Source organism: Balaenoptera borealis (genome assembly GCF_965194805.1).
Source record: "Balaenoptera borealis genome assembly, chromosome: 8".
Classification (NCBI taxonomy): Eukaryota; Metazoa; Chordata; class Mammalia; order Artiodactyla; family Balaenopteridae; genus Balaenoptera; species Balaenoptera borealis.
In genome coordinates this window covers 50690039-50707422 of record NC_138865.1, presented here as the reverse complement: position 1 = coordinate 50707422, position 17384 = coordinate 50690039, and the positions used below count along the sequence as shown (strand labels likewise).

Sequence of the window (17384 nt, the reverse complement as noted above, 5' to 3'; positions counted from 1 at the left end):
TCTTATTTCCCTCCAGCCCTTTCCCCATAATCATTCTCCTCTGACCATACTGATCTCCTTTTTTATGCAAATACACCAGACTTGTTCCCTCAAATTCATTGCAATTGCTTTCCATGACCACTCCCTTTCAAATTGCTAACCCTACCCCCACCACTCAAATTACTCTCTGTATTAGTTAAAAATAATACCAACCGATGTAACAGATAAAACCCAGAACCTCCAGGGTTTAGAACAGTCCTAAACTGTGTGTATCAGAATCATCTGGAGGGCTTGTTAAAACCCAGATAGCAGGGCCCACCCCTCCCAGTTTCTGATTCAGTATGTTCAGGGCAGAGCCCAAGAATTTGCATTTAGATCACGATCCCAACTGATGCTGATGCTATTGGTCAAAGGACCCTACTCTGAGAAGCACAGGCTTAACAAAATTAAAGTTTATTTCTCACCCACGTAACCATACAATGCAGGCATGCCTAGTAGGGCAGCTTTCCTCCATGCAGTGATCCCGTCCTGTGGCTCCACTATTTTTAACAAAGGATGCCCAAGGTTGTCCTGGAAGTCGTCTCCATCCAAGCCAGCCAAAATGGAAAAGAGCCCAGAGGTCTGCAAGTAGGAAGCTTTTATGGGCCAGGCCTGGAAGTGGCACACATCACTTCTTGCCACATTTCAACAGCCAGAATTCAGTCAAATGGTCACAGCTGAACTGCAAGGAAAGTTGGGAAATATAGTCTATCTTTGTGTCCATGTGGAAGAGTAAATGGGATTGGGGATCAGCCTTATCCAGTGACCTCTTATGCTACCATATTTGTCTTCCTAGCTTTATCTCTACCTGATATTATATCACATATTCATTTACTTACCTTTTCATTGCCTTCCAGCATTAGGATGTAAGCTTCACGAGGGCAGGTGCTCTGTCTCGTCCACCACTGTGTCTTCAGTACCTAGCACAGTGCTTGGCACAAAGAAGGCACCAAAAATTATTTCTTGAAGCACTAAATGCATCTTTCACAGGATACTCTGTCTGATGATCTCCTGTTTACCTTTTCTGTGAGATGTTCCTGAAGCCACATTCCTTTTCTTGCTTATGTCGCTGGGCCCCTGCCATCACAGCAGGCCTATGTTTATGCCAACAGATAGGACCAGTTTTTCCAATAACACTAGGGACGTTGCGGTGCCCTCTCAACTGCTCTGTCCTAAGCATGGCGGTCATGCTGTCTTCCATCCCCAATGTCCCTTTCTAGTTTATCCCAGTGGCTTTCTTTGTAAAGGAGAATAAAAAGCCCAAAGGATGTTCATTCCCAGCCAGGCTGAAGACCCATGAGCTGGTCTAGCACAAAACACACTCTAAATAGGGTAATGGTAACTAAGACAAACAGCTACCCTGTGGGATTTGGACTAGAGGAGTTTGGAAAGTCATTAGCAAGAAATAAAAGAGTAAATATACAGAGTGAAGCCAGCCCACCATGACAGTGAAGTGGGGAGAGTCCAGAGGGAGAGAGTAACTGTCTTGGATCCTCAAAGTCTTCCTGTTTCATCTGCAGGATATCCTTAAAATAAACTCATTTTTTTAAGAGGGTCTAAATGAATCCCTGTTCCCCATTTGGTTATGAGCCTGACTAACTCAAGCCAGCACCTGTTGGCAAAATGGCCAACAGCTCAGTAAGGTGGCTCACTGAGTGGTTGTCACGTTCATGTGCCACTTAAATAGCTCAACAAAGTGACCTGCCCCACCCAGAGATGGCACCTCAGACGGTAACTATAAACAAGTTCAGGCCTCCTCTCCTCACACTAAGAACACTGCAGCAGTTTCTTCACCCCCTTGCTTGGCTCTTCTGCACCAGGCCACCAGATCCATCTTTTAGAAAGCACCACTTTCATGCTGTCACTTTCCTGCTCCAAACCCTCCATGGACTACAGAGCTGATATTTAATTTGCATGCCTGTGACAGAAATTCTCACAGGGGCTGCATGTCCATTGTCTCACTTAATCCTTAGAACCACCATGCAATTAGGACCTACCATCTTTATTTTGCAGCTCTGGTGATTGGGTCATGTAAAGATTAAATAAATTACCCACCAACCTGAAGTTAAGAACCAGCAGAGTCAAAGGAGAACCCCAGGTGTGCCTGTTTCTAAAGTCTCTCCTGTTTACACTACGCATTCATTCATTCATTCACTCATTCATTCAAACATATATGTTGAGTGTCAACCATGTGCCAAGAATTGTGCTAGGTACCAGGATGACAACGGATCATTTGCGGGAAGACAACTTCAAGAGTACTATGAGCAGAGTTCCCTGTGCTATACAGTAAGGAACTCTGTTCAATGTTCTGTAACAACCTAAATGGGAAAAGAATTTGAAAAAGAATAGATACATGTATATGTATAACTGAATTACTCTGCTGTACACTTGAAACTAACACAACATTGTTAATCAACTATACTCCAATGTAAATTTTTTTAAAAATTAAAAAAAAAAAAAAGAACCTTCTTCATAGTGCAGGGAACTCTACTCAATACTCCGTAATGACCTACATGAGAACAGAATGTAAAAAAGAGTGGATATATGTATAGGTATAACTGATTCACTTTGCTGTACAGCAGAAACTACACAACATTGTAAATCAACTATACGCCAATAAAAATTAATTTAAAAAAATATTTAAAAAAAGACTGCTATGAGACAATGAAGCATGTTCTGTATTGGATGGGGAACATGGATGCTTAGGAAGTGGGCTGCAGGAGCTCCACGCCTAGCCTGATTGGTCAGGGAAGCCTTCCCCAAGGCAGTGTCACTTGAGTTGAGATCTGAAGGATGAATAGGAGTTAACAACCTGCTTTTCTTTAGGGAAAGTTATCCTGTGGCAAAGGGGCTGCCTAGTGCCTCATCTCTCACTGTGACTCTCCTAAACTGATGGGCTGCCAGGGAAGAGGGGAGAAGGAGGTTGGAAGGGATGAAAAGAGAAACCGGAAAACCCTATTGTCAAATGATATTACCAAATATATTTTGTATTTTAACAACTCCTAACCTTTGGGTTTACAACAGTCCCTGTGTAATTTGAAACTAAAATCTATTTCCTTACCCAGCAGCATCTCTTCTTTACACACACACACACACACACACACACACACACACACACACACACAGAGATGCACCACTCTCACTGCTGGTCCATTGGCAGTGCTAATTATGTTCTCTGTAACACACTCCTGATTGCCCAGAATTAAATAAATGTGTGGAGGTGACAGAACAAAACGAAATACATGACTTACTTGACAGACTGATCAGTTTGTTGGGCACAGGGTGAAAACAGCAAATGTTACTTATGCAGATTAGGATAAAAGGCCCAATAAAGTCACACGTTTTTAAAGATAAATACAATCAAACTGAAATAATTTTTGCAGTTTCTTCTATTATAAATGTGATCTGAACACACTGTCTTCCTGTTTTTCAGCCTTTCACAGGCTTCTGATTTACCTTCTATTTAAGATTCCACTAAATTAATAGAGAAAACTATTTCGATAGACTATTCATTCTGCATTTGCAATTTGAAGGTTGCTTCACAATCGTAACTTCCACAATAGAGTGAAAGTAGAAGGTAGAAACATTTTTACTCTGTAAGAGCTTTACCAAGTAGGGAAGGGACAAAGATGAAAAAACAAATTCTCTATAAGGAGCCGACATAGAAAATCTAGGTGAATAAGCCAGACGATAAACCCAAACTGAATTAGTTGAATTTCATAAAGGAATAAATAGTTGTGACAATGGGATGTCCCCAAACCAGAAAGCCCAACTTGTGGTTGGGTGATGCCTCCCTTAAAAAGTGAAAGTCTTTGTTAACTATAGTCATATGCATGTACACTGTAGCTAGGTGTTCACCAAATCTCACTTCCTTTTTTCCTGGCACCACCTTCCCTCCTCACATTCCCAGCCCCCGCCCTGCAGCTGATCACGTGCAGAACTGAAACTGGGTTCTGGCCAATAATCAATGTGAACGGCATTCCTAGGGGAGTCTGGGACCAGGAATGACTTCAAGGAGCACGGTCATCCCAGCCCTGCACACACATCTGCTCTGACCCGCACGAGACTAAATGGGAGGGAGCAAATGCACGAAGTGACTGAGCTTTGGTGTGCTTTTACAGCAGTGGACCAACCTTAAGTGATACCCACCAGGGGGAGAAAGGAAACAGGGTCCTCCAGAGTAGACTATGATTTTATAGGCCATGAGTGGGTTAGCTGCAGATGTCCTAAATGGTTTCACTGGACACTGATAATGTCCTTCGTGTATCAGTGTCTACAGAATAAAGTCCCAGACCTCTACTATTGGCACCTCACTCTCCATGGCGTCATTCCTGCCTACCTCCTTAACTTCATCTTCAACCGCCATCTATCCTCTGTTAGAACCATCCTGCATCGCATGGGTATCCGGAACAAGCTCCAGCTGTACGCCTTTACGCATAATCTCCCGTCTTGAGGCCTGCTCTTCCCCTTTTATCTGCCTCCCAAATCCATAATCATCCTTTCAAGCTAAGTCTGAAACCTGGTCTCCCTAGGAAACATGCTTCTTAAGCTGGGATAGAGTAAGCCTTGATCAATGTTGCTCAATACTGTTACACGTGGGGGAGCTCAGGTGTACTCTGGAGCAGCGGAGAGGAGATGGGGAGAAAACGTGCTCAAATAATGCACGTTGCCCCCCGCACAGTTTTAGTCAAGATGGCCCAGGGATTCAACCCTGGTAAGTTACTGGTTCCTTGCCATGCAACGCTCAGTCTCTCCTTTGCTCAACGCAGCCGCCAGGAGGGGAACGGCGTGGGAAGATAGGAGTAATTTTCATCTTTATTCTCATTTGCCTTTGTCCATTTTCTCACCGCCCCCTTCCTTTCATTTGTATTTTGTCTTAGCTGCCAATTTGGGGCTTAATTGGTAGAATACAGAGAAGCTGAAGTAAAACAAAGCTCAGTAGAAGAATATAAAGAGAAAAGGAACAAAAAAAAAAAAGGGAAGGCATGAATGGCAGCCTCGACTCTAACCATAATTAGAGAAGCAGGTTGGTGTGGCACCGGAACATACATGACCTCCCAGTGAAGGAGACTCACGGTTCATTTACTGCTCCATTTTCTCACAGCACAGATAATTTACCTGTGTGATGATTGCATCCTGCCCCTGGGCTCTCAGCAACTCTTCCCTACCTACCGTTGTATCTCGAATTTGGGAAATGTGTCTGCATTCAGACAAAATGCTGAAGATAACTTGGGAGGCAAGGAAATCTCATTTCCCCTCCAGTGCAGTGGCAGACTTGGGTTCAATCTATGCAAGTCAATTGGTAGATCTGCGCAAGTCTTGTAATTAGAGATATTCAGATAGCGGGCACAGGTTCCGTTTGTATTCCAGGTTTAAAAAAAAAAAAAAAAATCAATGTCCACACACAGGAAAAAAACTGAGCACTTATTCTGAAGCCACAAATTGCAGCAGGGCCCTGCACAGAAAACCAGAGGGGCTGTAAGTCAGTGCAAAACTACCACCTCATGAAGAAGAATGATTAGAAGGAATGGGCAGAACTTTCACCTCCAGGTCACAAGCTCAAAATGCAGCCCAGCCCTGCCTGTATGATGTTTATAAACCACTGACAGTCCATGTGAAAAGAGCTGGCTCGAAGACTATATTTTTACCAGAAATCATCGTTCAGCTGAGAGGCTGAAAAACAGTAGGATCCCCCAAATGAACTCACCTACTCAGCTCCTAAAGGTGTATTCCAGCTGGCACGGCACAGTCAAATTGCACACTGCATAAAGTTCATTTCCAGAGTTCCTGAGCCAGCTCTGTGGCAGCGGACCCTGGAAAGGTGAGACTTCCAGACGGGAATTCAGTTCACAGTGCTCGCCTCACCTCCGGACTTTCAGTCATGGAGTCAGAAAGAGGGAACAGAAAACACAAAGGCAAGGCTCATCTCCTTCCTCTGGGCTCCCAGGGCTCAAATTCCTCTGGAGTACCAAGTCTAACTAGCACCTACCAACTAGATCTAAAGATGAAGGATGATCGAATAATTTTTAAGCTTTGTTTAAATAAGAAACTAATATTTATTAAACCATAAACATGTGACAGGCACTCTCTGAAGTGCTTTCCTAGACTTTATTCATTCTACAAACATTTAATTCAGAGCCACTAAGCAAAAGAACAAAAATTAAAAATTGGGATTCATGGATGAGGGAATAGACTCCTTGATGCAAAGGAATCCACAGGCATCTTTACTCCTAAAGGCTGTGTGGCAATTTTTACCTTTGTTTCACTCCAAAGAGCATTCTAGGCAACTGAGAGTTAGGTGGTATCACCATCACCACCACCACCACCATCATCACCATCATCCCCGTTTTACAGAGTGGAGACTAGGCCGAAAGAATAGAAGTACAATGCCCAAGATCACACAGCTAGAAAGTGGAAGAGCCTGTAACTCAACACAGACGTCAAGCCACTGCTTTCTGCTTTATAACATGCCACCTCTTACTATGGTTAAGAAATGCTTTCTCCTAGCCCAGGTTTACCCAAGAGCTAGACTAGACCAAAATGGAGATAGTAGAATACATGGTACTGTTCTAAAAACCAGAGTAAAAGAAAAAATAGCTTTTTTTTTTTCCTTTCATCATGACGACCTGAATCACCCAAACTGGGCAGCGCTAGCTCTGGGAATACCAAGTCCTCTTGCCCTAAGACTTAGTTTTCACGTGGGATTCAAAATAATTAGCAAACATTTCACAATATACAAAGCATAATCAGAACACTGCAATCTTGCTATGTGAGTGGCCAAGAAGAAATGTCCTTTCCTTTTGAGAAAGTCCAAGGAAGAGAAGCTGTGTGGCAGGGTGGAGAGGGCCTAGCAGCTGCATCAAGCAGATCTCAGATTGAATCCTGTATCCACCACCCTTGGCTGGTTCCCCAAGTCTGGGCATATTAACATCAGTGTTCACAAGTGGTGATAAAGCCCACTTTGCAAGACTGTTGACCAAATGCCTGTAATGCACTGAGAAGCATCCCAGGACATGGGGAGGACTCAATAATTGGATACCATGATCTTTTTGCTAGTCACTGGTCCTAAGCCTCTGGGAATTGCTATGCAGCAGAAGAGCAATTTTACAGCATGTTCCACGGAATTCCCTGTTCTAACTACCCAGAAACAGCATAGTGCTCACCTCCTGAGGCACACACACCCCTGTTGCCTCTGAGCATTCACTCACTGTGCATTTCTAGGGCCAACCATAAAGGCTAAAAAACCCTCAGAAGTCACAGAGACGTTGTTTTTTATAGAGTGCGATTCCCTGACCCAAATCAGTCTTTTCGCCTTTGAATCAGTTTATGCCACCAGTTATTTAGCAGATTGATTGCTGCTATGGCAACTGCACATCCCTCCGCACAGACACAGGCAGAAGTCCTTGATACAATCCTGGCTTAGTCTCTCTGGCTGCATTCAGCCCATGCCAAAAATTAGAGAATATTGGGAAAATTAATTGCCTTCTGCACTATAGGCACTGGGGCTGCATTGTGCTGCAAAGAACAAACGAAGCCTGATGTGTGTCCTTCTCGCCTAGCGGCCCACAAAGAGGGAGAACCGAAGTCCCCAGCCGGGCTCTGGCCACACTGCTCACCTTTGGTTTCCACGGTTTCTGCCAAGTATCAGTGCAAGATGTACCCAGAGACTGCAAAGGCCATTTGGCAGTGCTGTGGTCTTTCAGGAAAGCTTTCCACTTACGGTAGGAAAAGAACAGGCTTCTCCTTGTGTCATAAAGAGCTGGATACAGATTCTGAGTACCACTTCCTGGCTGCATGACCCTGGGCAAATCCCTTAAACCCTAAAACTTCAGTTTCCTCATCTATGACAAGAAATTAAGAATAGTCTCTCTTCCCCCCCTGGTTGTTACCAATATGGTATGAAACCACAACCCTGGCACTAGATGGAATCTGATAGCTCTCAGTTCATTCTTCCTTCTCACCTTCCCTCTTCGGTTTTCTTTAATTTTTTTTAATCTGTTCTGCCTGATGAGCAAGAGAGATGATTAGGCTCATTAGGAGCTGATTCTATGCAGTCCTCTAAACATTTCTGATTTGAAAGCTTGAGCCTCAAGTTCTGCTAAGTGTGTCAAATTTTCTTTACGATACAGGTCAGTGTTTTAGGCTAGTTCCAACTCCAAAGGACAGGCTGGATCCTCCAAGCGAGGTTTGCTCTGTCCTGTCCTGTCACCTCCAGTGTCTCCCCTTATCCACCAGATCAACCTTCTTTAAAAATGGAAATTTGCCAGCATGAATGAGGCTGGAAAGCTAGAGTGTAAATATGGAATGGTACCCTTCCCTAAAAGAGCCCTTCATCTCACAGATTCTGGGAGTGGCTGAGGCTGCGATCTCTGTTTGCTGAGGAACCCATGTTATTAGCAGCCATGCTACGTCTGTATCTGGAGGTGCCTGGAGCACTTACAGAAATTCTTTTCAACCATATGTTGTTTTTATGTTTTAACACTCTGTATGTATATGTAATTTGCATAAATACAAAAATAAATAGCTGTCCTGTGTTTCTCTGAAGGTTGTAAACTCCAGAGAAAGAGGTAGCAATCTTCCCATATACTGGCCTTAATGACACAGCACTTGATATGCAGTGATGAGTAATGTGGCCCAAAATGACTTTGAGATTTAATAGTTAATAATTTGTGATGCAAATATTCTCACTTTATGTTCTTTCTATCAGCAAGGATGAGAAAGAATGGTGCAATCAGATGTAAGACCAGAAGCATCACCACATCATAAACCAATACCACTATCATCAGCTCCCTCTGAAGATCCCAGGATTCAGGGCCAGTTTGTGATAAAACAGTTCATACAAAGCTTTGCTTTGTTCACAGGGTATAAGCAGAGACAACTGGTGACCTGGGACAACAACATAAAGTCAGAGAGACCTGGGTTCTAGATTCTAAGCCTTTCTAAGTCTCAGGTTCATCTTCTTTAGAATTGATAACATGTGTATTATCTACCCGGCAAGGCTAAGGGTGCTAACTCTGCAGTTAAGAGTATCTGGGTTGGACTCCTGAGCCGACCTCTTAGAGCCAAGTGACCCTGAACAAACTGTCTTTCCCTCTCTACGCTCCGGGCTCCTCATCGGAGGATTGGACGTGATCACAGCGCTACCTCACAGAGCTACTGTGAAGGTGAATTCCGACGACCTACGTGAAGTGCTTAGCGCAGGCCTGACGCACGGGAGAGCTCAATAAATGTAGCTCACAGAAGTCACCGCAGGAGGAGTGAATGACATACAGCTAGGAGAAGCCTGGCTCTGAGTAGGTTTTTTAAAAAATGGAAACTTCAAACAACTGAAGATTGTGCCGTCAAGAAAATTCCCCAGATACCACTGCAAACCTCTTTAGAATCAAAAAGTTGGATAGGCTCCCATTATGATAAGAAAGGAACCCTCATAAATCCATCTTCTCATTGAAATTGTTTCAGCATTCAGAGCAGGAAGGGGAGAGCAGGGCCTGGCCTGTGGGCAGCCTCTCTGTTCGGAAATGATCCTGCCGGATCACACAAACCAGGGGCTTTCTGCACGCTCCTCAGCCCCGGGAGGGCGCGAGTACTGGCTGCCACCAAGGATGGGGAAGAGAAGAAACAAAAAGCCAATTTTTAAATGAATCGGTGTAACAGGACAGGGACCCCAAACCCCTCCCCCAAAACCCCATCAACTGACAAGTTGACCAACCACCCCCTGAGAGCAACGGGGAAGTTTACTTTAACAAAGGGGTCATTTCTGAGGCCAGTAAGGCAGTTCCATAAGAGGTAAGGCAATAAATAAAAGAATGATTTTTATAGACACCTAGCATAGATCAGATTGCTGGTCATGCTTTTTGTTTTGTTTTGTTTCTTCAAAGATACATCCACACACCTTTGGCAGTGTTATCCTCAAATGACTAGATGTTACTTCTAAGCTGCAAGACCTCAGGCACTATCTGTCCTCACCCACACCCAACTGTCTACCATCTTCAGCACCAAACATTCCCCTGAAGACAAAAACGGCCCTTCAGTTCCTGGGTCGTTTAAACTGAAAAACCAGTTGAAGTGCCATTCCCAAAATAAAACAGAAACATGGCCACTGGCATGAAATATTTACAGCTGTGAGATGAAAAAAAAAAAAAAAAAAAAAGCATCCCTTGACCTGGTAGGGAGGGGAATGATGCAGTTACACTAACAGGAGAGAAGCGCTTTACCCCGACACTGTTCTCTCTTCTGGAATCCCGACGTGCAGCCGTCACATAAGCCAGACCCAGGAGTTGTCTTCAGCTGCTTCCTTCCCTCCCCACTACATCCAGTCACTGACTTGGTTCCATCTAGTCCATGACGAGCCTCCATCTCAGGTGTCTGTGCCCTGCTTGCCTATGGGATGCCCTCCACAGTTCAGTGCCTCGTGTCTCACCGCCGACCGACCCAGCCACCTCCCCCACTGGTCTTCCTCCATCCTACATCTCCCTCTCTGCGATGGCTTCTCACACTGCCACAGCGTCACTTCAAAGGTCCTTCAAGATCAAGCCCCTACCTACATCTCCAGTTTTATCCTTTGCCCAGCCCCAAACCCCCTCCCAGCCCACCATACCCTATTCCTCCTGAGACACGTCGTATGTGTGTGTACTTTCATGCTGTGGGGCATGCTTTTCTCTCTGCATGGTTATCTCAGTCCTGACACACCCTCCTCCTCATCCTTCAATGCTCAGCTGTTCTTTTCTTTATCATTTCTGGATTCCCCCAGTTAGGTTAGTGGCTCCCTGCACTGTGCTCACTTTGTCCGTTTATGCACTTTCATTATAGCATGTTTCAGACTGTATGGCAATCGTTTATACATCCACTCCTGTTCTTTGTTCTTTATGTGATGGTCAGTCAGGAGAGGCTCAGGAAAACTAAGGTGATTATACTTACAAGACCCAGAAACAGGAGGCACCATGTGCTGCATAGGGTCTCAGGGGGGAGCACTGGGTGTCGGTCAGGAGGCAGAAGGCAGGAGGAAGGAAAAGTCTAGAACAGAGTCTTAACTGGGGGTTTCCTCAGGAAAGGCAAGGCAGGGCAAACATTTTAGGATTGGCTAGTTTGAACAGTATCTTGAGGCTCTAAGCTATACGGTGGTCCCTAGTTGTCTGGTAGGGGGCTCTGGGATGATTAGGGTAGGAGAATATTGCATCCTGGGGTGTCCAGGTCAGATGGAGGAGGTATGGCTCTGGATTGGTTAGTCTGCTTTATCAAAGGCATGTTCCCGGCTGAGCCCTTTGCTATCTCTAAGAATTGGCTAGTCCCTGAAGGGCTAGTCTCTCTCCAGCCAGAAGGGTTTTTAAGATGTCAAAATATCATAATATATAGAAAATTAAAAATATAAACAGTACAACTCCCAACCCCCAAGCTAAAACCTGGGCTCTTCCCTACTAGATGCTAGGCCCTGGGCTTCTAGCAGGGCGTCTAGAAGGGCTTGTATTCCACTGATACACTGATACGTACTAGTTTACTGGTTTTCTACAGCTGGTTCTTTCTGATTAGTCAATGTCCTTCCCATACTGGTTAGTAAATATTTTGAATATCATCCCAGATTACAACTGCCTTATATCTGTTATCACAGCCTTGTGAGGCATGTACTATTATCCACATTTTAGAAATCCACAAACTAGTCTCAGAGATGTTAAATAACATGCCCAAATCACAGAGTACTAGTAAATAGCAGAGCCAGAATGGGACGCTACGTTCGCCCATGCCAGAACCCGTGTTCTTTCCTCTCCATCACATTGCCTCTTTGCTTTTTTTTCTTCTAGATTCAGGCATCCAGAACAGTGCATAGTATCCAGTAGGCCTTCATTAAACAATTTAATGAATTCAGGTATAAGTAGCAGTGAAATCAAATATTTCTTTGATTTCTTTGAAAATCAAACTTTTCCCACAGCTGATCTACTCAATGGAACAAAAAGGTGGGAAGTCCATACCTCCATTTTAACCAAAAGACATCTCGCAGTAAGAACTGCTTACTTCATCAAAATGCAATATATTCTTACCAATAGGAGTGCTTTCATGACAATAGCTACTTCTAGAGTGCCTGCAGTGGAGCGTGCCCTGTGCTAAGAGTCTCATGTTCATTATCTCATTTCATTTTCCTACTAACTCTGCAAGTCAGAAACTATATCTTTATCCTCATTTTCCATGAGGAACCAGAGGCTCAGAAAGGGTATGTAATATGACTAAGGGTTCAGAGCTGGTAAATGGCAGAGCAGGGATCAAAAGCAAGGTCAGACTCTCCAAAATACTTGCCCTTTCCACTCTGCCACAACCGATTTCTTTCACAGCCATGTATCATTTGCGGGATGAGTGTATAGGGCAGGAAATGGGACTTCTTACTACCTGGAGGTCTCCAAGACAAAAAGGTGCTACATCAACACTAAGTAGCCTTGTCGGTAATGGATTACTGTGGCTTCCGTCTTCCGGGCCCAATGGGAGGCTTGGTCATGGGCTCAGGACACATCTCCTGCTGGAATCTTATTAGTGCTTCCTCTGCACAGATAAGAACTGGTGTATTGTGTTAAATTGACTGACACAAACAACCATGCTTTATCCAGAAATAGAAAATGCAATTTTCTTTGGCAGAATAGAACGCAGGAAGTGGTGGGGTTGAAATGTCATGCATGGAACAAAGGTTTGGCAGAGGAGAACGGTTAAAGTCAATCCCCTACAGGGGGAAAAAACCAAAGGTCTACAGTAGTCTATAGCAATTATCCACCCAAAGTCACACTATAGAATTGGGAGCCACTGCTACTTAAAACTCTTTAAAAAAAGGAAAGAAAGAACATTCCCCCACCCCATAATGTTAATGTTTTATATACATGAATCATTTGGAAAGATCATAGATACACTGCTGAAAATAAAAGAGAAAACACCATCGACATATTCTCATCTCTAGTGGTAGGAAATGACCTTTTCATATAAAAATAAAGTAGGGAGAAGCCAAAACTGCTCCCTAAACACAAACCACCACGAGCGTATTACTACTCTGACATGTATGCCAGAGGAAACTAGAATTGAAGTTAAAAATGAAGGATTATCCATCACTCATATCCTCTGGTCAGTAACCTTATCTTCAAGTGTAATGTCCACTCACATTGCTACAGTTTCACAAATCTCAAATCACTGTATGACTTTTCTGGGATTATTTCGGGGTTTGTTTGTTTGTTTTTTCTGCAGCAAGGTTTTCCTATTACTTTCTACCTAAGATTATAAATCTTCCAGTTCCTACAACTGATGTTTTGTCCCAATCCCCATATTGTTTTTAATTCCATGACACTCTCCATTCAGACCAAGGGGAAATTGTTAACAGGAAACATAAAACAAAGACAGCAGAATACTGGTTTTTAGGGTCAAATACAAAGATATGGAATAAAATAGAAAGATTTAACAAATATAGTTCATCAAGGAACAGTCAAGAAAGTACGAAAGAACAAATGCTCTGCCTCTGAGAAGAGACCCTGCATTCTGTCTGCTTGGCCAAGTCCAGGGAAAGACCAGATGGTTTATGGAGACCCTGTTTCCTGTTCAACTGAAGACAGAAGAAAGTATGTACCTCATAGCAAAAGAGATGAGAATTAGAGATTGGCCTTTCATTTATCGATTTGTTTGTTGGTTTGGTTGGTTTATGTAACACAAGATGGCAAATAGAAGTATTAAGTACAAACAGTGAGGAAATCATTTAAAAGCAAAGATATATATGGCATGGTTTAGCCTTGATTAGACGTGGAAGCAGAAAGATTAGGGTAAGAAAATAAACTGGGTCTAAGTTTCACAGAGTCAAATAGGTCCTCCTCCCTGATAACCTACATATAGTGTGATTTTAATAGAGATTTCCCACATCTAAAGCCTTTTCTTTGCTGGGTCTCCTCCGAAAAGTCACTTCTATTAAATATAGATTTGGTTTCTAAGTTACTTCCAGCTCATGTTCTCAATTCCTTTTTGTATTGAACAAGTCATACCACACCTTCTGAGTATTAACTGTCCCCAGGAGCCCATGTCCCTGACTTAATATGTTGTGAATGAGAGAAAAGGACTATAAGGTGTCCTGACTTCTCAGAAAAATTAGTCTATAAAAATTGTAGAGTTTTAATACAGATAAAAGAATTTTACTATTTAAGTGGGATGAATCTTAGAGACTTTGAGTTTGCTTTTGGAAGGAAAATGCTACAAAGATGATACTGATGAGAAAAGAGCATAGCTGCATTGCCTTGAGCAAGTCGCTATATTCTCTTGGTGTCTCAATTTGCTCATCTGTAAGATGGAGGGGTTCCCAAAGTTAACAGAAGGAAAGAAATCATAAAGATCAGATCAGAAATAAATGAAAAAGAAATGAAGGAAACAATAGCAAAGATCAATAAAATTAAAAGCTGGTTATTTCAGAAGATAAACAAAATTGATAAACCATTAGCCAGACTCATCAAGAAAAAAAGGGAGAAGACTCAAATCAACAGAATTAGAAATGAAAAAGGAGAAGTAACAACTGACACCACAGAAATACAAAGGATCATGAAAGATTACTACAAGCAACTATATGCCAATAAAATGGACAACCTGGAAGAAATGGACAAATTCTTAGAAAAGCACAACCTTCCCAGACTGAACCAGGAACAAACAGAAAACATACACAGACCAATCACAACCACTGAAATCGAAACTGTGATTAAAAATCTTCCAATATGGGGAGGGGGAAGGGTAAGATGTGACAAAGTGAGAGAGTGGCATGGACATATATACACTACCAAACGTAAAATAGATAGCTAGTGGGAAGCAACCGCATAGCACAGGGAGATCAGCTCTGTGCTTTGTGACCACCTAGAGAGGTGGGATAGGGAGGGTGGGAGGGAGGGAGATGCAAGAGGGAAGAGATATGGGAACATATGTATACGTATAACTGATTCATTTTGTTATAAAGCAGAAACTAACACACCATTGTAAAGCAATTATACTCCAATAAAGATGTTTAAAAAAATGGTAAATTTTGTGTTATAGATATTTTACCTCAATAAAAGGAAAAAACCCTCCTAAAAGAAAAAAAAAAATCTTCCAACAAACTAAAGCCCAGGATCAGATGGCTTCACAGGCAAACTCTATCAAACATTTAGAGAAGAGCTAACACCTATCCTTCTCAAACTCTTCCAAAATATAGCAGAGGGAGGAACACTCCCAAACTCATTCTACGAGGCCACCATCACCCTGATACCAAAACCAGACAAAGATGTCACAAAAAAAGAAAACAACAGGCCAAAATCACTGATGAACATAGATGCAAAAATCCTCAACAAAATACTAGCAAACAGAATCCAACAGCATATTGAAAGGATCACACACCATGATCCAGAGGGGTTTATCCCAGGAATACAAGGATTCTTCAATATATGCAAATCAATCAATGTGATACACCATATTAACAAACAGAAAGAGAAAAACCATATGATCATCTGAATAGATGCAGAAAAAGCTTTCGACAAAATTCAACACCCATTTATGATTAAAAACTCTCCAGAAAGTAGGCATAGAGGGAACTTATCTCAACATAATAAAGGCCATATATGACAAACACACAGCCAACATCATTCTTGATGTGAAAAACTGAAACCATTTCCACTAAGATCAGGAACAAGACAAGGTTGCCCACTCTCACCACTATTATTCAACATAGTTTTGGAAGTTTTAGCCACAGCAATCAGAGACAAAAAAGAAATAAAAGGAATCCAAATTGGAAAAGAAGAAGTAAAACTGTCACTATTTGCAGATGACATGATACCATACTTAGAGAATCCTAAAGATACTACCAGAAAACTACTAGAGCTAATCAATGAATTTGGTAAAGTAGCAGGATACAAAATTAATGCACAGAAATCTCTTGCATTCCTATACACTAACGAAAAATCTGAAAGAGGAATTAAGGAAACACTCCCATTTACCACTGCAAAAAAAGAATAAAATACCTAGGAATAAACCTACCTAAAGAGACAAAAGACCTGTATGCAGAAAACTATAAGACCCTGATGAAAGAGATTAAAGATGATACAAACAAATGGAGAGATATACCATGTTCTTGGACTGGAAGAATCAATATTGTGAAAATGACTATACTACCCAAAGCAATCTGCAGATTCAATGCAATCCCTATCAAACTACCAATGGCATTTTTCACAGAACTAGAACAAAAAATTTCACAATTTGTATGGAAACACAAAAGACCCCGAATAGCCAAAGCAATCTTGAGAAAGAAAAATGGACCTGGAGGAATCAGGCTCCCTGACTTCAGACTATACTACAAAGCTACAGTAATCAAGACAATATGGTACTGGCACAAAAAACAGGAATATAGATCAATGGAACAGGATAGAAAGCCCAGATATAAACCCATGCACATATGGCCACCTTATCTTTGATAAAGGAGGCAAGAATATACAATGGAGAAAAGACAGCCTCTTCAATAAGTGGTGCTGGGAAAACTGGACAACTACATGTAAAAGAATGAAATTAGAACACTTCCTAGCACCATACATAAAAATAAACTCAAAATGGATTAAAGACCTAAATGTAAGGCCAGACACTATAAAACTCTTAGAGGAAAACATAGGTAGAACACTCTATGACATAAACCACGGCAAGATCCTTTTTGACCCACCTCCTAGAGAAATGGAAATAAAAACAAAAATAAACAAATGGGACCTAATGAAACTTAAAAGCTTTTGCACAGCAAAGGAAACCATAAACAAGATGAAAAGACAACCCTCAGCATGGGAGAAAATATTTGCAAATGAAGCAATTGACGAAGGATTAATCTCCAAAATATACAAGCAGCTCATGCAGCTCAATATCCAGAAAACAAACAACCCAATCCAAAAATGGGCAGAAGACCTAAATAGACATTTCTCCAAAGAAGATATACAGATTGCCAATAAACACATGAAAGGATGCTCAACATCACTAATCATTAGAGAAATGCAAATCAAAACTACAATGAGGTATCACCTGACACCGGTCAGAATGGCCATCATCAAAAATCTACAAACAATAAATGCTGGAGAGGGTGTGGAGAAAAGGGAACCCTCTTGCACTGTTGGTAGGTATGTAAATTGATACAGCCACTATGGAGAACAGTATGGACATTCCTTAAAAAACTAGAAACAGAACTACCATATGACCCAGCAATCCCACTACTGGGCATATACCCTGAGAAAACCATAATTCATAAACAGTCATGTACCACAGTGTTCATTGCAGCTCTATTTACAATAGCCAGGACATGGAAGCAACCTAAGTGTCCTTCGACAGATGAATGGATAAAGAAGATGTGGCACATATATACAATGGCATAT

General features: G+C 42.1%; 2 long non-coding RNA genes across 2 annotated transcripts in view; both read right to left on the bottom strand.

Moving 5' to 3' along the window:
• LOC309632784 overlaps nucleotides 1-17384 on the bottom strand; it is an 807477-nt gene that overhangs the window by 330918 nt on the left and 459175 nt on the right. The gene's annotated exons all lie outside the window — the stretch shown is intronic.
• On the bottom strand, nucleotides 684-17140 carry LOC309632774. Its single transcript, XR_014247062.1, has 3 exons — nucleotides 5726-17140; nucleotides 858-949; nucleotides 684-700 (listed from the first exon to the last, which is right to left on the bottom strand). It is a non-coding gene; the product is annotated as an uncharacterized lncRNA (long non-coding RNA).